The sequence below is a fragment of the Pogona vitticeps genome, chromosome 1 (genome assembly GCF_051106095.1).
Source record: "Pogona vitticeps strain Pit_001003342236 chromosome 1, PviZW2.1, whole genome shotgun sequence".
NCBI classification, from domain to species: domain Eukaryota; kingdom Metazoa; phylum Chordata; class Lepidosauria; order Squamata; family Agamidae; genus Pogona; species Pogona vitticeps.
Genome location: NC_135783.1, coordinates 49168880 through 49190025, shown reverse-complemented (window position 1 = coordinate 49190025; position 21146 = coordinate 49168880). Strand labels below are relative to the sequence as shown.

The following is a 21146-nucleotide window of genomic DNA, read 5'->3' as shown; positions in this document are numbered from 1 at the left end:
AAATATTGGATTTGGAAGGAACCTATAAGGCCATCATGTCCACCTGCCCACTCAATGCTGGAATCTAGCTTAAAATATATCTGACAGATGGCTGTCTAACTTTATCTTGAATGCCTCCAGTGTTGGAGAACTCAACACCTCCGAGGTAATTGGTTCCATTGTTGTACTGCTCTACAAGTTAGGAAGTTTTTCCTGATATTTAACCAAAATCTGGCTTCCTCTAACGTGAACCCATCATTATATGTCCTGTGCTCTGGAATGATGAGAACAGATCCTGCACTCCTTTATATGACCACTTATGACTGCCTTTCAAGTATTTGAAAAGTGCTATCATATCTCTATTCAGTTTTCTCTTCTCAAGGCTAAACATGTCCAGATCATTGCATGTTTCTTCTTTCCATCTGGCTAGGCTTCCAGTCCCTTAAATCATCTTTGTTGACCTCTTCTGAACATGTTCCAGTTTGTCTGCGTGCTTCTTAAAGTATGGTATCCAGAATTGGAAACAATACTCAAAATGGAACTTAGCTGTTACCAAATAGAGGGGAACTAGTGCTTCACATGATTTGGAGACTATGAGTGTAATCAGATTTATTTATTATTTATTTATTTATTCAATTTATATGCCGCCCACACTACCCAGAGGTCTCTGGGTGGTATTTGTTCACTGTTTGATCCAAGGCAGGGATGTCCTGCTTAGCTCCTTTTCCCAACAATCAGATGATGTAATTGTCAGAGTGAACTAACCCATCCCCAGAATGTTCCTACCTGCACTTTTCCAGGTCCATGTATTTTTTGGTACCAGCTTACATAGATTCATAAATCTTACATTCCAGGTTCCTGTGCAGTATTTTTCTTTGCAGCATCGGACTTTCCTTTCACTTCCATGCATGTCCACAGCCGAGTGTCCTTTCAGCTTTGGCCTAACCACTTCATTAGCTCTGGAGCTACTTGCACTTGTCCTCTGCTGTTCCTCAGTAGCATGTTGGATGCCTTCCGACCTGAGAAGCTCATCTTCCAGCGTCATATCTTTTAGCCTTTTGTTTCTGTCCATGGAGTTTTCTTGGCAAAGATACTGGAGTGGCTTGCCAGTTCCTGCTCCAGGCGGACCACGTTTAGTCAGAACTCTCCACTGCGACCTGTCTGTCTTGGGTGTCCCTGCACGGCATAGTCCATAGCTTCTCTGAATTACTCAAGCCCCTTCGCCACAACAAGGCAGCAATCCATGAAGGGGTAATAAAATTGTTATGTTCTTCCAACCTGAGGAGAAATCATTGATAAGAGTACAATTCTGCAACCATCTGTTGGTCCACCTGATTTCACTTGTTCTGTCCAGCCCACATTTAGTTAATTTACTAATTGGAATATCATGGGGCACTCTATCAGAAGCTTTGCTCAAGTCACGGTGTATTGGGTCTACAGCATTCCCACTGTCTACCAGGAAAGTTACCTGATTTTTTTAAAAGGAGATCAATTAAATCTGGCAGGATTTGCTGTTAATAAATCCATGCGTGCTTACAGACTGATTGCTTTAGAATCTGCCCAGAATTTCCTTCAGGATTGATGTCAGGCTGACTAATCTGTAGTTCCCAGGTTCTTCTTTTTGCTCTGTTTTGAAGGTAGAGACATCATTAGCCCCCTCTCCAATCATCTGGTATTTCAGTCATCCTCCATGATGTCTAGTAAATAGATAGTGGTTCTGAGAGTTCTTCAAGCGATTACTTCATTACTCTTTAATGCAGTTCACCAGGCCCTGGAGATTTGAATTTGTTCAGAGTAATAAGGTACAGTATTCCTTGACTATTTGTCTCAGGTGGAGTGCGCCTGCTCCACTTGTATTTCACATTTACTAGGAGGGACATTTTTTGGGGGAGAAAACCAAGACAAAGCAGGAATTGAGCAATTCTGCTTTTTCTTTGTTGTCTGTTACCATTTTGACATCCCCATTGAGTAGCTGAGCCACTGTTTATTTTCCCTATCTTTTGCCATGCACGTACCTGAAGAATATGTTTTTTGTTGTTGTTTGTAATATCTCTTGCTAACCTAAGTTCCTTCTCAGCTATGCTTTCCTAATGCAATTACTGCAATTCTTCATTGACTGTCTGTATTCCATCTTCATGGCATGGCCTTTCTTCCTCTTCCTGTATGTCTCATTTTTTGTTTTTCATGTCCTCTCTGAGCTATATGTGAAGCCACAATTACCTTTTTTGCTGTCTCCCACCTTTTTTCCTTGTTGGAATTGTTTGTAGTTGTGCATTTAGAATTTCCTGTTTTGGAAACTCCCACTCCTCTTGGACTCCTTTTCTTATTAGGAGATCTTGTCATGGGACCTTATTTATCATTGTCCTGAGATTGTTAAAATTGGCTTTTTTCAAATCCAGCGTATATGTGTGGCTATACTCTGCTTTGGTTTCCTTTGAAATCAAGCATTCCAGTAGAACGTGCCTCCTCTCACAGAGTTCCCCTTACTGCCACTTCCTCCACCAAATTGTTTCTGTTGTTTAGAATCAAGGATAGCTAGTCCTCTAGTTTCCTTCTCCACTTTTTGTAGGAGAAAATTATCAGCTACACAAGCCAGGAATTTCTTGGAAGGGCCATACTTCACAGAATTTCCCCCCAAAAGATATCATGACAATTGAAATCTCCCATCACTACATCATGTCTCTTTGAAATGCTTGCAGTTTGTTTTTCAAAGTTTGATCTCCATCCTGCCCTTGATCGAGCAGGTGATAGTAGACTCCAACTACCATGCTCTTTTTGTTTTTTGCCCCAGCTACATTGATCCAGATGCTCTCAATGGAACAGCCAATCTCTTCCTCTTGTATTTCTGTGCAGGAATGTGTATTTTTGACATATACTGCAACTCCATCTCCCTTTCTATTTCTTTGATTCTTTTTGAACAATTTATATCCTTCAGTTGGTATATTCCAATCATGGGAGTTGTCCCACCAAGCTATTCCTATCAAGTCAGAATTACTCTTCTGAACTAATATTTCCAGATCTTCTGGTTTGTTTCCCATATTCCTGGCCTTCGTGTATAGACACTGGAGATTGTGTGGTTTGGTACTTGCTTTTCTTTGTACATTTCTATTAATATGGTTGTTAATGTTATTATTGCCCCCCCCCTTAGGACGGTTTGATGCGTTCCTCTTCTTCTGCCTAAGGCTTCATCTGTCTTTACCTCTGCTTGTGTCTCCCTCCCTATTCCAATTCAATTTAAAGCCTTCCTGCTCAAGTTCTTTGTGCTATGGCCAAACATATTCTTCCCAATCCGTGTGAGGCGCAAGCCATCACTTGCTAGCCATCTAGAAAGCTTAGCCTGTGATCCCAAAAACCAAATCCCTCACATTGACACCACCTTCATAGCTGAAGTATTTTCCTTTCCTTTTCTATTCCTCTTCTGAGTACTGGTAGGATGGATGAGAAAACTATCAGGGCCCCAAAGTCCTTGAGTTTCCTTCCCAGAGCTTCAAAGTCTGATGCGATGTATTTGAAGTTGCTCTTGGCTGTCTCGTTTGTTCCCACATGGATGAGAAGAAAGGGATATGTATCTGTGAGTTTTATGAGTGATGGCAATCCTTCTGTCACATCCCTAATCTGTGCTCCAGGGAGACAGCATATCTGGCAGGTCTGTGGATCATTCCCGGTATACTTCAATTTCCATCCCACACAGTAGGGAATCTCCTATTACAATTACTCTTCTCATCTTTTTATAGGGTGTGGGTTCAGTGCCTCTGCTTGGCTGAGTTGTAGTCCCTCTCATATACTCCTGCATGGTCTCCTCTTTGACTTTTTCCACTTTGTCCTCATCAAGAACCTGAAAACAATTTTGCAGTTCCACCGGTGAATATCATGTTTTTCTTTTGCTCCTAACTGTGACTCTTTTCCATGGTGCTGCCTCCATTATGTTTGCTCTCTCTTTCTCATTCTCTTCCTCTGCCTTCCCTTATTGCTCTTACATTTCCAGGGCCTCCATTGACTGCTGCTACTGCTGCTCATGAGTTCTGTCAGTGAATAATTCATCTTCCCTTATAACCTTAAGTGTGGCTACTCTCACTGCTCCATTTCTCTCACTTTTTCTTTTAATAGTACCACCAGTTTGCAGTTGCTGCTTGTGTACACCATGTTACACTCAGGCACTCAGGAAATATTTCTATTTCTTCACAAACATCCCAAGTTTTTGGCCTTCCGTTATTCATTTAATAATATATTAAAAGAAAGTATTACATAAAATGAAATGGCTAGAACACATATTTTATTTTTAAACTTCCAGAATTTATCCCTGATCAGGTGTGCAATTACTGGTATCCTAAAGGACTAAGAAGTTGAACTTTGGCATACATGTTGTGGGAGAGAATTCTCAATTAAGAAAGCCCCACTTTCCTGAGAGACCTTGAGAGAGAATCTTATTAAGAAAGAAGGTTCACATGTATAGAGAGATAACCCCCCTCCCCAGGAATGATGTACTGTATATAGTCTGAATTGATTTTTAGTGGCGAATAATCAGCACGTTGAATTGTGCCCAAGCTCACTAGTGTCAATGGAGTTGACATGACTCACATTTTATATACTTCTTACTTTGGAAAGCGTAATCTAAATCTGGTACAATTTCTGCCTAGCCTTTTAACAAAGCAATTCTAAAAATTATGAATTATTTTGACTTCTGAAATGTACCATTTGTTTACCACAAGTAAGGCAAGACTGTACAAGAAATGAACATTTGTTTTCACAGTAAGTGAAATTCTCATCATGTGGCTGCTTTCTCATCTTCTTTCGTAGACACAGTTTTTTTGTTTATTTCAAGATTAATTTTTTTTTTAGCCTCATGTACTGCTGAAGGTTTTTTTAGCCTCTTGATTCTTTGCACAGTATATGTGGAAGCAGATGTACTGGCATATATATACAGTAGTAGTAAACAATTTTTTTCAGTTTTCACCATTAATTATTTGCAATTTCTTTAATAGAAACAAAATAGAAAATGTCCAAATCACTATGGATTTTTGGAGTTGAGATGGTTCTTTATCCCAACCATATTGAGGCAAACAAAGAAGTCCTACTTCACCTTTTGGGACAAACTATGATGTAGCAAAACAGCAGTGGCACGTTCTGTTTGTAGGTTAAGCCCACTTGGGAAAAATCTAAATTCCTTCCATGATCAGGAGTATATGACAATTAATTGTGGTCCCAAACACCCCACAATACAAGTAATATACAATTTATTTCATTATCTAATTTTATTTTGATTTTATTCTACCTTTAATTTTCTGACTCTGTGTCTAGCTAGAACATGCTTGATTTTACTTATGTAAGTACTTCTTTGGAAGTAAAATGTGGAAAAATGATTTGGGGGACTATAGAACTCAAGAGTTTTCGAAACTCTGCCCACAATACATTAAATTTTTCATTTGAATCTAATTATGTCTTGCTATTCACACAATGTAAGTTAGCTTATCCTACTCTAAGAGGATGAAACCTATGTGGTTTGCCAACTAGGAATAATATTTGCACATTTACTTAATTTTCAGGAAAGGACTTTCCACATTAAATATTTCTAACAGGAACATCAGCATTCCTTGAGCAGAGGCACTGTTGTGAATCAGGAGTTGATTTAGTATCAACATAATGTTACTCTGCACATTTACTGAGAAAAGTAGATAATGAAATCTTAAAATGCACAGTACAGAGGCTCTGGATAACTAAATGAGAGATTACCCATACACAGTTGTTTTTTTGTCATTCTGGCGGTACTCCAGATGTAGCAGATAGAATGTAAGTGTTAAAGTTCTTATGTCTGCAGTGATAGTTTCAGAAAACTTTAAAGCATAATTCTGGGCTTATCACTCCATGTCACTGAAGTCAGTTAGAACTTGCTGGTATAGGAGCAGGAAACGACTGTATTGTCTCTCTGGTAGTTAGATGGAAACTCTGTATGTCCCACACCATTCTCTATGCTGGCTATAGCTGGTGGAAGTAGCAATTCAATATCTGGAAGGTCAGGTTTACCCAAGTCTTGTTTAGAACGTAGAGATTTCTGTAGCTTTGTGGCAATATTCTTCTGTTTTTGAATTAATGTTAATAAAGGGATTTCATAGGAAAGACAGTTTCTTTTGACTAGAATCTTTTAATATATAAATAAATCAGAAACTAATGGAATGGAAAGGCAAAATAAGCAGGACAAATAAATAGCAGGGGTTGTAGGGAACATGATATAAGTGGATTGGTATGTATGCATTATTCTCAAATAAAGATGCTGTACAGAGACAACTCTGCTTCTGCTAAAGAGACTTCTGTCATTTGAGTCTGTGTTAAGTAGTTCATGTGATTAAATGATGCTGTGCTAATAGTTGTAGCAGTTTCTAATGTACTTTCCCCCAAAAACAACACCTTAATTCTCACAGGCATCTTTTATTATTTTCTTGAACTTCAGAGTATCTTATGGGACAACCAATTAAGTATGTCTATTCTTTGTTTTGCGTTTTAAAAGAAAATATGAAAAAACTACAGCAACACACTATTAGCTTCATAAATACGTAGGTACTGTACAGTATATGGCACTTCATCACTGCTTCTTTGGAATCTCTGAATACCATAAACCCATATTAATATTCTATTGGTTTAAACCAATTGCAACCTTGTGATTGCAGAACAGAAAACATCATTAGCTGAAACATTCCATTCTTTGTAATTTTAATAAATGCCTTTTAAAAAAAAACTTTGGAGAGGAGCATTTATCACTCACATTCAATTAATGAACAGCACTGCTTGTATTAACTTCTCTTTTATATTAATGTTCAGCTTCAAACAGCTCAATCTATAATGCCTCCTAATTTTCTCTTCTCTGAAAATTCAGCACAATTTCAAGTGTAGGAATCCTTTGTTGGGGCTCCTCTGCCCCCATGGTTGTCTCTCATAAGTACAAGACCCCACGAAACTTGCAAGTGCAAATGTCTGATCTCTGAATATTTTGCTACACAGTCATGTTTTTATTTTGCTTGTTTCTAGATTTTAAATTAGAGTGACCAGCAACAGAATTACTGTTTTCTGAAATGTATCAGTTAATCTTCAAATGTCTTGAAGAATACATTTCTTGACTTGGAGGAGATCTCAGTACTTGGAGGTTTTGAACCACGAGAGTGGACAGTGGTTCAAAACCTCATTGTGGAGTTTAAAATCTCACTGCAGAACTCAAAATTATTAAGGAATGTGTTAATAATGTTTAGAATGTTCAAATCTGAAGTTCTTAGACCGAAGAAATGTTCAAAAGTGAAAATGAATTTGATAAATGTGTCAAGAAAAGGGAGAAAGAGCATAAGGGCAAAGGAGGAAATAGCATAAGATTTATTGGAAATTCTCAGCATTAATTTTGCCATCACCCTACTGTTCAGTTGCCATCTTGATTCATGTTTATGGAATACATCTGGCACAGACTGAATCCTGGGCTTGAAGCCAATGTTGGCTTTCCAGAAGTACCCAAAGGAAAAAATGGCAAAGAATAAAGAGGCTAAAACAGGGGGAGCTGAACAGAGGATATGGAGATGGGGAAGAGAACATATTCTATTCTATTAATTCCAGATTGGCAGTTTGTGTTGTTTTCCAGCTATTTGGCATACTACTGGAAGGCCTAAAAGAAAAGTGTTAAGTGACAGTGAGACTGTCCATTTTGCTTTTTCAGAATTCATTTTGAGAGTTTGATATATGCTTATTTTAAACGTTTCTTCTAGTATGTTGCAGCTAACTCTATTTCCAATCTTCATGGGGAGATCCTAATATCTGAGTTATACTTTTGCATCAAATCATAGGGAAAAAAAATCTTCTTTAGGGAGATCTTATTGGTCACATATAGATTCTGATCTAGGGAGTAAAAGGCTCCCCATCATTGTTTTAGTAGCAGCAGTGCATGGTTGAAATGAAAGAGAAGTCTGTTATACTGGTCTGCAATTTTTTAGAAGTCGTCTGCTTCAGAGATAAAATATGCTATTTATTGAGTATTTTGATGTGCTGAATTCAAATATGGCAATTAAAAGAACTGATTGGCTTCTGTTTCCAAGATATTTTTTACATGTTACATCTCTGTATATTGTTTAGATACTAGAATTTTGTAAAACTGTAAACTTAGGTCTTTTCATGGTTGCTTTACATGATAATATTTTACCTGTCCTATTTATGTAACACTTTAAAAATCAGCAAAAGGATTATATAAATGTATTGTGAAACAGAAGGCAAGAAACTATTATATACATACGTACTTTAGTCCTATTCGGTGCATATTCTGTGCTTCTTGGCTTGTCTCTTATATTCATTAAATGAAGCATCTCTTGTCACTGTCCAGCAATAGTCTGAGTGGGCTCCATTTGCCCTGATAGTGTTTTTACATTGTTGCAATGTCCTGGTGAAAATAGCTCACCATGCTTGTCACTCACTGCTCCAGAGTTTGGTGGGGGGAAAAAATCTAGATGAGAGTGCCAAAATGTGTTTTCAGTTACATGTTGCAACCAAGGCTTTTGTATGCCTTAAGAAGGTCTTCCACCAACAACCTGTAGTTGTCTGCCTTGTTTACGAGAAAATTTATTGCCACCAACAGGAAAGCCTTTCCCTTGCCATGCCATGGTCAAATGCATCATCTCAAAGAAGTTCACGAATCCAAAGACCAACAAAGACACTTTTCTTTGTGTTCTTCAAGGTTTTCATAGCCGGGATCTGATGGCTATTGTGGGCTTTTCAGGCTGTTTGGCCATGCTCTGAAGGTTTTTCTTCCTAATGTTTCGCCAGTCTCTGTGGCCGCGAACTCTTGTCTGTATTCTGATGAAGTGTGGGATAGCTGAATATTTATAGCTGTGGGATCAGCTTTTTGTCCTTTTCAGGAGATTGGTGTTGCTTGTGATCAGGGTGTTTTTTGTTATGGGTGTATTGTTGTGATAAGGGGGAGATTATCTGTCACTGTGATTGATGGTGTCATTGGCTAGTCTTTTGTGTGCAGTGATCACTGGTCCTTGTGACTGGGTAGAGTTCGTTGACCTTTGGTAGGCTGTATTTTTCAGTTCTGGGAGTCAGGCTTTGTTGATTTTTAGACTTTCTTCTTTTTTGTTGAAGCTGTGCTGGTGTTTGTGGATTTCAGTGGCCTCCCTGTGTAGTCTAACATAATGATTGCTGGTGTTGTCCAGTATTTCTGTGTTTTGAAATAGGATTTCATGTCCAGCTTGTTTCGGGGCATGTTCAGCTACTACCGATTTTTCCAGTTGTTTCAGTCTGCATGTTCTTTGATTCTGGTGTGGATGTTGCATTTTCTGGTTCCAATATATACCTGGCCACAACTGCAAGGTGTGCGGTATACTCCTGCAGTGGTGAGGAATCCCTTCTGTCCTCTGCTGACCCTAACATTTGTTGTATTTTTGTGGTGGGCCTGAATACTGTTTGTAGGTTGTGTTTTTTCAACAGTTTCCCCATGCGGACAATGACGTGTTTGATGTAGGGCACAGATACTTTATTTGTGGGGGGCTGTTTTTATTCTTCAGTTTGGTGCTGTTTTCTCAGTTTGATGGCTCTCTCTCTCTCTCTCTCTCTTTTTTTTTTGAGTGGCCAGTCTATCTTAATGTAATGACAATCCCTTGCATGACTATCCAATTTGCCGAAAAAGCAGTAGGACTCTCTGTGTCCAGTTTGCAGCCCAAGCAAGAGAGCAACAATCATCTATTTATGCAGGCGGGTTGGCTTTTATTTACATCAAGATTTCCATAACAGTAGAATTCGTTCTGACCCCAAGTACCTTCCTGATAGCATGAAAATGGAAGCCAAGGGGATCTTTCTCAGATCATTCTCTCTGCAGTGTACTTTGTATATAGTCTGAAAGCCAAGACTTTCCTCAAATGGTAACCAAATAGACTCACTTTGTCAATTTCTTAATACCGTATTTGCCGGCGTATAAGACGACTGGGCGTATAAGACGACCCCCCAACATTTCCACTTAAAATATAGAGTGAATGGTTCTGCTGTGGCGACGGCTCCAGCTGCTCGTGGCTCTGCCCGGGTCTGCCCTGGAAGTTCATGGCCAGCGATGAGGCCCAAGGAGGGCGAGGAGGAGGGGAAGCGGCTGGGTGGGTGGCAGCAGCGGAGGAGGAGGAGGGGAAGCGGCTATCCGGCAGCGGGCAGGCGAGCGGGCAGCTGGCTCAGTGGTGAGGGTAAGGAGGAGGGGAAGCAGCCGGGTGGGCGGCGGCAGCGGAGGAGGCAGAGGAAGCAGCTGTCTGGCGGCGGGCTCTAGCCGCTCAGGCATGGCTGGCTCTGCTTCCCTCCCTCCGTCCGGACCGCCCGCCTGCCCGCTTGCTTCCTCCCTGACTGGTGCGGCCCCGTGTCACTCACTCAATGACGGTGGCGGCGGCTCCTTCCTGGTCCAACTGAAGTGCACCCAGCGTATAAGACGACCCCCCCATTTGGAGGCATGTTTTTTGGGTCAAAAAAGTCGTCATACGCCGGCAAATACGGTAAACCTTTCCCACTTAAAGGACTACACATACAAAAGAGTAGGACTCTAATAAGGTTCGCACTAGGTTATGTAATGCTGGGCTTCAAAAAAAAAAAAAAAACCCAGATAAATAGTTCTGACTCCCTTCCTGCCTTCCTCTGACTGATTTCTACCCCACCTTTCCCACTGTAAAGGGACTCAAAATGCCTTGCAAATTTCCTCTAAAAGCTGGGCTGAAAGGAGGAGTTCTTGACAGTTGAGCTCAGAAATTGTAGACAGCTGGACAGTGTGACAAGAAACATATAATAACCCGTGGCAGACTATCAGAATTCTTTTTCATGGAACCCTTGAGAGGGATCGTCAGTGAAGAAAGGCATCCCATAAATATCGCTAACACCTGGACTCCGATTTTGAGTCAGTGTTGCTCCTGCCACCACATTTAAAAGTCAGTGATTGTGCTTTTGCCGTCTGTTAAATGCATAAGATAGTGCTTAGCTGATTTGGTTTAAGCACTCTAGACTAGAATTTTCTGTAGTAATTTCTAGCATATATTTAGTCATGTTTTTTTTTGTGAGAAGGAAGGCAGAGAAGATTTTATACAAACTCAAGACAATTTTATTGTTAGCACATTTATTTTCATTTTGTATCTTTTTTTGTCCACCTCCTAGGATCGTCTCTCCCTGTTCTATATGGGCTCACAAAGTGCCTCCTTCCTTCTCTGACCCATGTAATCAATTAAAAATATTTGCTGCCCTGAAGAGTCTTCACAATGATATTTTGCCCAGCAGCTGTTAGTTTTTTCATGAATAGTGGATTATTCAAGTAGGCTTCAGTGCTCTACGGTCTTTTTAAAATTACTTGGGGATCAGAGGTGATTTGGTTGTCTCCTAATGAGACTGCTAATATACATTAGCCTCTTTTTGGCAGGCTATTTAATCTGTTGCAGAGCCTGGTTTTTCTTTTGACCTCTATATAGTACAGTATTTTTTTGGCTTGATGATAAGAAAATTATATTTGAGTTCTCAAATTATACACTATGTTATCTATAGATATTGCATTTCAGATTTGCTCTTCTGCAAATGGACGGATGAATTATAAATGTGTAGGAAACTCTGTAGAAGCTTCTCACAAGTGGAAGCAACACAACAGTGAGTTTCTTTGATTCCTTCTTCTGGACCTTCTCAAAAAACTGGAGAGTGCTGCTGAGCCCTGCAGAGAGAAATGGTAAAATCATGATCCTGTGCCAGCAGAACTGTATTGAGTGAAGGTTTGCACCAACCCACAGTATTAAATCTAAAGACACTGATGCTCTATTTGTACTTTTCTAGAATTTGAAATAATCTTAACTGTGATTTGGACAATATCATTTGGTATCTCCACAGGCATGAAGTCAGTGGAACCATGATATTGTCTAATATTTTAATGAGATATTGAATTAGCCCCAGTTCAACATGCATTTCCTTTTTCCCTACTCCAGACATAGACAGTGGTAAAGTAAGCCAACCCCAGTAATGTAAAAAATTGCTATTCTCCTTTCATATAGAATTAAAATAGAAACCCAATTGGTAGTCCAAGATAGAATAAATTAAATTAATTAGTTACTTAATATTTGCTTCTGATGAAGTGGATTGCATCCTACTTATGATGCATAAAACCAGTTAGTCTTTAAGGTGCCAAAGGGCTGTTGGTTTTGCTGTAGTATATTAAAATCTTTACCCCTGGGATTCCATGTAAATTCCATTGAGTCAATGAGTCTGTTTCTAACTAGAAATAGCAACTGGATATAGACTAAATTTAAGAAATAGAAAAGGCAAGGAAATAGAAAAATAATTCCTATTATTAATGGCCTATTTGATAATTCTGAGACTTGAGGTGACAACATTACATTTCCAGTTATGTATTTTTATACAACATAATAACTAGAATTTCCCTGCAGAGTAGTTCATGTTTTTGAACACTGAAAAAATAGCACATAGTAAAAGCAAGTTAAAACCAGCACCAGGGGCTAAAAACTATATAGCACGTAAAACCTAACAGCAAAATTGAACAGAGCATCTAAAAATGCTAAAAAGAATACTTAAATGCCTAAGTGAATACATGTTCTTACCTGGTGACAAAAAGAACCGAAACACCAAGAGAGCCATGCTGGGATGTTGTTCCAGACAGGCTACTGCTACTGAAAAGATCTTCTTGTTGTATCCCATTGACCCACACTTGGTAGAAACTAGAGATGGGCATGAATCAGAAAAATTGTGATTTGTTTTGACTCATGATTTGTCAAGGTTAACAAATGATTCATAATTTGTGATTTGTCAGTTAATTGTCAATTCCTTTTGTTCACTTTTAAAACTCTATAAAGTGGGTCCCAAGCATCTAGAGACACCAAAATGACAGAGAAGCTTTCCCTGACTGTCCCTCTAAGGTTGGTGAAAATTGGGTTTCAGACATCCAAGTTATACACCCACAAAGTGCCCCCCCTGGAAATTGGCCTTTAGCTGTTGGCTTGGGGAAACCCAGTTTTCACACATAGATTGTAGAGGAGAGTCAGTAGAATACTCTCTGTGATTTTGGTGTCTCTGGGTGCCTGGGGGGGACTTTCCTCGGGGGGGCTCTTTGTGGGTGTATAATTCAGACACCTGAAATCCAGTCTTCACCAAACAGTGGTATTATACAGGAGGGTCAGGAAAAGCTTCTCTGTCATTTGGGTATCTCTAGGTCCCTGGGGAAAATCTTCCTGGGAGGGGATATTTGTGGATATATAGCACAGACAACCGAAACCCAAACTGCACACAACATACAGGGCTTGTAGAGAAGAGTCAAGGGAAGCTCCCCTATGAATTTGGTGTCTCTAGATGCTTGGAGCTCACTTTATAGGGTTTTAAAGTCAAAAAGGAATTGACAATCAGTTGACAAATCACAAATTACAAATGATTTGTCAACCTTGCAATTTGGGTGTTTGTAGGTGCCTTGGGGGCCATTTTATAGCCAAGTGAATCAATTAATAAAAAATCACTAAAATTTGTTGATACATGATTCATTTGGGGCATTTATTTGTACAAATATTAATTGACAAATTAACGATTTTAAAAAATGAATTTGGCGATTTTTAAAAATGAATAGTTAAGACTTGAGATAGTCATTTTTCAATTCATGACTATCTCTAGTCTTAACTATACATTTGTTCCCACTGTTGTATTTTAAAAGTTTGTATTTTGGTGACATTGGGAGCTAGAACCTGGAAGATTCTTAAAATTTTGTATTTTGATTTCTGTGCTGTTAACAAGATGATGGTCCTAACACAGATTTGCAAACACCTGAGTACCTCAAAGCTAGGAAAGCTGCCATTTTCAAACCTGGTGCATTTAGGACTGCACCACTAAAGCCTACAAATTTTCCATATCTTCTTGCTTTGGGCAGTTATATGCAGCAAATGACAGTCACGGTCCATAGACCTGCACAGGAATTTGTGGTCAGGTCATGACCTTCACCTTACTTCCACTTGCCTAAACCAGTAACCTGTTTAGTTGAGAACAGCCAGCTCTAACATAAGATGTTACAGTGCTGTCTAATCCAAATACCTTTCCCTTTTTGTTGTTGTAGTAGACTAAGCTGGCTTCCCTGGAAGTCTCTGAAATACGTTTGTGGATTTCTCATTATCTTTCTCAGAGAAGGAGAGAGAGATAACCCTGGGGGTGAGGCTTTTATAAGGAAAGTGGGTAAAAGAAAGGGATAACAATTACTACATGCTTTCCTTTCATGCAGGTGTATGACATTTTTCATTTTTGGAATATGGATATATTTTCTTTGGGGAGGTGGCACAGTGTTTCATATTGTAGAACTTGCTGGCTATCACACATTTTGCTGGCACTGAAAAGTATATGTGCAGCGGTAGACATGAGCCAAAAGTAATTCAACCACAGGCTGATTTTTCCAAACCATTAAGAATATTGGTCAACTCCATACCTTTAGTTTGAATCTTTCTGCAAGCCATGAAGTCTGGCAGCTTAGAACACTGTTCTGCTGAGCCTTATTAAAAGCAAGCAAACAAGCAAGTTTATGTTCCTTTGCTTTGACTCTCCATTCAGCTGCTTTTCATTTTAATTCTAATAAAAATGCCTTTATTATGACATACAATATCTTGTTATTCCTCAAAATATGTTTATAGCGTCAGTGCTACAGACAATAAAGTTTGTATTGCTAATATGGGCCCTATTAATTTTCAGCATGATTAATGAGTGTTGAAATTATTATGGGACACTTGAATGTAGGAGAATTATAATTTAATGCATATGTCTAGCCTGTGTCAAGAGTTTACTCTGAATGAGAAAAGCCTCCATAAAGAAATGTTCAATATCTCTGCATCTGTTTTGCTACATTTACTGTATTCGGATGTAGCTGCTGCTGCTGTTTAAATCCGATAATATTTCATTTACTTAATGCAAATTTACTTAATCACCAAGGGCCAATTACATAATTTTGTGTGCAGTGTAATGTAGGTAAATGTATATGATAGATGCTTATCATAAATGCATATAATGTCTTTTACTGCATGTATAACAGTGAAACTAAAGCTGGTTGATGTTCTTTTTTCACAGTAGTCTTATCCAGAAGTTGTTACTGTCAGACAACACCTTTCAGAGGCTGTTAGTAACTGTGGCTGGAATAGAGATCTCATTCCCTCACACAACAATAAGCCACTGTATTTCTGTGCAGGGCTTAGTAGAGGACCCCCTGCTTTACCATCCCCGGTTACATATCTACATGGAGCAGGCTAGTGCTTCAACTCAAGGGGAGAGTAAAAGGTCACTTGTGTTAGATTTTCAAGAGATATCTATTTATTTATTTATCTATTTATCTATGTATCTATTTATTTATTTATTTATCTATCTATTTATTTATTTAGTTAGTTAGTTAGTTAGTTAGTTAGTTAGTTAGTTAGATTAAATTAATAAGTTATTTATTTAACTTATATGCCTCCACACTACCCAAAGATCTCAGGGTTGCTTACAACAATTTAAATACAGTAAAAAGGTTAAACGATAAAACAATCAAAACACACTTTAAAATACATCGCTTTAAAATTGCCATCAGGACCCACAGTTGATATTATTTTAATTGAAAACTTTCTGGAACAGGAAGATTTTGACCTGGTTGCCAAAATGTCATCAAGGTCAGCGCCAGACGAATCTCACTCGGAATAGCGTTCCATAGTCTGGGGTCGACTGCCCAAAAGGCCCTTTGTCTACAAGTCCCTCTTACCTCCTTGAGGGATGGCTCTTTTAGGAGGGCCCCCTGGCTAGATCTTAATTGCCATGTAGGCTCATATGGAAGGAGGTGGTCCTTCAGGTATCCAGGGCCCAAGCCATTTAGGGCTTTATATGTCAAAACAAGCACTTTGAATTGGGTCCGGGCAGCAACTGGTAGCCAATGTAATTTGAACAGAATCGGCCTGAGGTGTTCCCTAGAGGCCCCACCACTCACCAGCCACGCAGCTCAATTCTGAACCAGTTGCAGTCGCCGGACCGATTTCTAAGGCAGTCCCACATGCAACACATAGTAGTAATCTATATGGGACATGGTGGCGCTGCAGGAACCGCAGAAGCCTCTGTGCTGCAAGGTCAGAAGACCAGCAGTTGTAAGATTGAATCCACACGAAGGAATGAGCTCCCGTCGCTTGTCCCAGCTCCTGCCAACTAGCAGTTTGAAAGCATGTAAAAATGCAAGTAGATAAATAGACACCACCTCGGTGGGAAGGTAACGGCATTCCGTATCTAGTCGTGCTGGTCACGTGACCACAGAAACTGTCTATGGACAAACGCTGGCTCTACAGCTTGGAAATGGGGATGAGCACTGCCCCCTAGAGTCTGACACGACTGGACTAAATGTCAAGGGGAACCTTTACTTATTACTACATGGGATGTTACCTATGCATGCGTAACTGTCATGAGACTCTGCTCATCCATGTAGGGCCATAGCTGGTATAATTTCCACAGCTGAAAGAAGGTGCCCCTGGCCACTGAGTCCATCTGGGCTTCCAGGTTTAGACCGGGATCCAGGAGCACCCCCAGTCTGCGGACCCTGTCCCTTAGGGCAGCGGTCCCCAACCTTTTTAGCCCTGTGGACTGGCTGGGGAAGGCGGGGCACCCCCCTGTGCTCGTGCGCATGTGCGAAGGAGTGGGGCTGCTTGTGTGGGGGCACGCTCATCCGCATGCACAAAGGGCAGCACAGTGCTCAGTGCACTCGTGCACATGCATGAAAGAGTGGGGGAGCACTCAGATGGGTGCAGGCATGTGCACGCAGGCACAAATGGGCTGTGCGGGGGGGAGTGTGTGCGGGGGTGGGGGAGAAGTCTGTCTCTGCAGCCTGGTCCAGCTCAGGCCATGGACCAGCACTGGGCCACGGACCGGGTGTTGGGGACCTCTGCCTTAGGGGGCGTGCAGCCCCATTCAGGGCAGGGAAATGGCCCTCCAGCCTGTCTGGCGAAGCACCCACTAAGAGCACTTCTGTCTTATCTGGATAGAGTTTTAATTTAGAGAAAATAATGTGAAAAGTGTAAAGGAAAGTGGTCCATTTACTATCCCCCTGCCTAGTCTTTCTCTGCTCCAAAATTTATTTCCCCACTGCTGTTTTAAAATAAGGCCTATGGAAAAAAATGGGAGGGTGGGCATCTTGGAGGCAGATGATCATTTCCTAGACATTTTATATCTCAAATGCTCTTTGCCTAAAGGATTTTTGTTTTAACAAATGACATTATGGCTGCCTTGCCAAGGCTTGTGTAAGATTGTATGTCAGTCAGAGTATACAATTTTATTTTGGTTCCAAGTGCAGCTGTTGCTCGTGCCTCCCACAACTCTCCGGAAGGATGGCTGCTGAAAAGCTAAGTTCACTGGGCTCTGTTCTCTGGTTCATTTCTATTCTTCACGTTTCTCTGTGTATACAAGATGATGATGATGAATATGATAGCCCTTAGCATATCTCAGGATATTCTTCCAAGAAAGGGACAGGAAGAGGAGCAAAACAAGATGAAGTGCAGACAGAAGAACAAACATCAAAGTCACACACACCCCCGCCCCAGTATGACCAGTGCTGTGCTCTGGAGGGTGCACTCGCAGCTGCAAAGATAGTGTGTGCATGTGGAGAGAAGTCCAAGAAGAAGATAAAAAAGATAAAAGGTCACCAGTATTATACACAGGTTTGGCCTGGATCAGAGTCAAACTAACAGGAAGTCAGACCTGCTAAGATCTGAATACTATACTGTATTCCTGACAGAGAAGAGGGGGAGTCTGTATACATGGCAGCATCAGCCATATATTCGATGCTATGATTGACCAGAGACTGCTGTAGATTCATGGATTTGGATTATTTCTGACTATACTGGGTCATTAATGCAGGATCTGAGGCATTGTTAAAAACAATGAATCATTTGCCTAATAGCAATTTGTATTAATATGCTTAGTATCATGTTGAAAACCAATTTGTGAATATGTGTTTCCTTTTATAGCATTTAAACAGTTACAATGCAAGATGAAATATAGTATGAACAAATATGGATTGGTGTGGAAATATGAAAATAATAGTAACTTATGTCAGATGTCAGTACAGTGAACAGTAATGAAGTTTAATAATGTAGACCCCCACCAATGTTGCTTACATAAACTCTATCCATGTTAGAGGGGTTAAGTAGTGATAAGTTTGGAAGGATGTCCATTTGCAGACAGATTTTACAAACATTTTCTAAGAAAGTCAAATAATATTTGTTTCAGTGGTCTTCAATTGTAATGCAAACTGCCATATTGTAACTCACAGTTAAAAAAATTAAACAGGAACTATGCTTAAAGTAGAATCAGATGTTTCACACTTATATTATTTTTCTTTATGAAACACTTTTCCTCCAGGTTTGTTAAAAATACCCCATAAAGTAGAATACTTACAGTTGCCTCTGAATTCCTTGAAGCTCAAGGCTTGGCTTCAGGAACTCCTAAGCAAACACTGTCAGAAATGTGCATGGATATATTTACAAGAATGTAATGTCCCATCTGCAATGATTCTTTGCAACATCAGTGGTCTTTAATATCAGAGGATTAAGTGTGTATCAGATAACAAAAGCATCAAACACTGTTTCAATTAGTTGATAAAAGAAAATACAGTGATTGTTGCTTGCTTGAGAAGAATGTCAATTGGAAGCCAAAGCAAATGCTGTACAAGTTCTTTCAGAAAGTCTGGAAGTAGTTAAGAGGTTATGTCTTTTTCTGCAGAGACTGTATTGGTTTATGTGCCAGTGTTGTATTGTGTAGCATTCTAGTCATTTGATAAGCTAAATAAATGTATTGTTTGGTAATTTTACCATCAGCACAGCTAAACAAATTGTTTGAGTGTAGTGAGAAAAGGCACAATGTTTCCTGAATAGTTTGCAGATAGTTGAAGCATATTGACAGTTCAAACTTTGGAACCAATATTTTTTCTGGTATGTGCGAAATATAGTCTGGGAGTTGAATTCTGGTTACTTAACTCACAGACAAAATATTAATTGACTTCAGTTATGCTCAGTCATGCAGTATCATATTGTTGTTGGGTATATTGTGGTATTTTAAATTTAAAAACCTTAAAGGGAAGGCAGCAGGCGGGTCACAAAACAGCAGGAATCTGCTGAGTCTTTCTGATCCTCACAAGCACCATGATTTGGCACTGCTGTGAAGCTGCAGATCATGGTGAGAGAGCAGTCACCTTCCAACAGGGAGCAATTGTATGCATGCCCTTTCTTGAACTGGCCCAGCTGTGTTGAAACAGATGGAGCAGGCATGGCCCTGTCTGCTTTTTAGAGAGCTGATCACTTGTGACAGCGTCCAGCTTGATAGCAGACTTGTATGAGTGAAAATTATGCCTAAAACGTGCAGAAGAAATCAGAAGATTGGTGTAGCTCTTTTCCAGCCTCCTTGAACCACATGTGTGGAGCTGCCCGCAGCCAGTGATACTGTAATGACATTTGAAATGAAGGAGCTCATCTTGATAGTCCCTGTAGCCAGATGCCAAGAAAAAAATAGAAAATATGGTAGCTCTTTTGATCCATTATATATTTATGCTACCTTTGTCCATCTTCCCACAATAGTACATAGGGTAATAATAACTGGTTTTTTACAGTTGGCTGAAAAACATGCTGGAGCTCTGCTCTCCTCTGCTCCTCATCCGCCATGGCTCATGACCAAACCAAAAGGCAGGACTACTCATTCTTCTCAGTTTAGTTACAAATAGAGATGGGGGGTATAATTATTCGTAAATAGGTGCAGATAACGAGGGTCTGGCCCCTTGGGGCCAGACTGACCACTCACGATTCCGCCATTGCCAGCAGCTCTGCAAAGCCTTCCTATCTCTCTGTTGCTCGCGATCGATTAGCTACTCTTCGACCTGGCAGAGAGGCTCCTCATCCCGCCTTCTGCGAAGGCTGGCTAATCTATAGTGAGCAACAGAGCAACAGGAAAGCTCCGCTGAGCTGGCAGCAGAGGCAGAATTGTGAGTCTGCCCCCCCCAGGGGGCCAGACCCTCATTATCTGCACCTGTGGGGGATATTCGTATATGAATATGAATTCTCTAGGTATTGAAGGGCTCTGTAACTGTTAACATTTTTTTAAAGAAAGGTAGATTCTGTTGTAGTTAAAAGGCCAGAACAGTGCACTTGTATGAATAAATTCAACAAAATTAACATTTCAATATCACTGCTAAGAAGCTCATTCTTGTGAATATCATGTAATCTTATGATTCAGGAAGTAGAGAGGAATAACTTGGTAAAGCTGGAAAGAAACAGACTTTATAAAAAAAATTAACGGTTTCATTTTTACTCAAAGATTATAAAAGAAACCTCCCCCCCCTTTATAAAATGGGCGGGCAGCTTTTTACAGGTCTAGGAGCTGCACCTGCCTGCAGCCCCCCTTAAATATATATGTGTGTGTTTTTTTAATGTATATTAAAAACAGCTACTAGAGGACATGGTGGATAATTTTATGTTTTTGGCCCTCCCTGCTCTGGCTTAGGTTCATGGATAGTTTTTTTTTTCAACATCAGAAGTGCCAGGAGCCACCTAAGAGAGGGTTATCAAACAAGAAACAAAACAAAAACAAAAAAGAGACAAAGACATGGTGGCACCTTAAGGACTCACTGCTGTATGTTAATGTGAGCCTTTATGGATCAAGTCCACTTCCTCGGATTAGAGCTCACTTTAAAATGTAGCAGTGAGTCTTTAAGGTGTCACAATGGTTTTGGCTCTTTTGTTTTTTGTCTAATACGCTTGCACAGACTAACACAGCTATTCCTTTGAAAACCAAGATGGCGAAATGGTCCCCCGTGCAAATAGAGGGGTGAGGGATTTTAGAGAGTCAAGCAGCTTTAGGACATTGGGAGTGTTAGGAAGCAGCACTGAGGAATCTTAGGGCCACAGGAAGCCCACTGACTATTTTGCTCACCCCAATAGAAAGCATCAGGTTAGAAAGGTTAATACGGAGTAGATGGAAAGTTTAGCAGTATCATCCAATGAGAAGGCTCTTTTGGTAGTTTATTACAACTGTGATTAGCCCTTACAGTTCTGTTCCTAAGTTGTGTTGGTTTATAGAACTACTAATACGTTGAGCACATGTCTTACACTGGTATTCTCTGTATGTTTATATCTTAAGTGACTTTAATCAAGCGATTCGTTTCTTCTAAC

The 21146-nt window shown here is 40.0% G+C and overlaps 1 protein-coding gene across 23 annotated transcripts in view; it reads left to right on the top strand.

The window, feature by feature from the left end:
* LTBP1 (latent transforming growth factor beta binding protein 1) overlaps positions 1-21146 on the top strand; it is a 298040-nt gene that overhangs the window by 125697 nt on the left and 151197 nt on the right. The window lies entirely within an intron of this gene.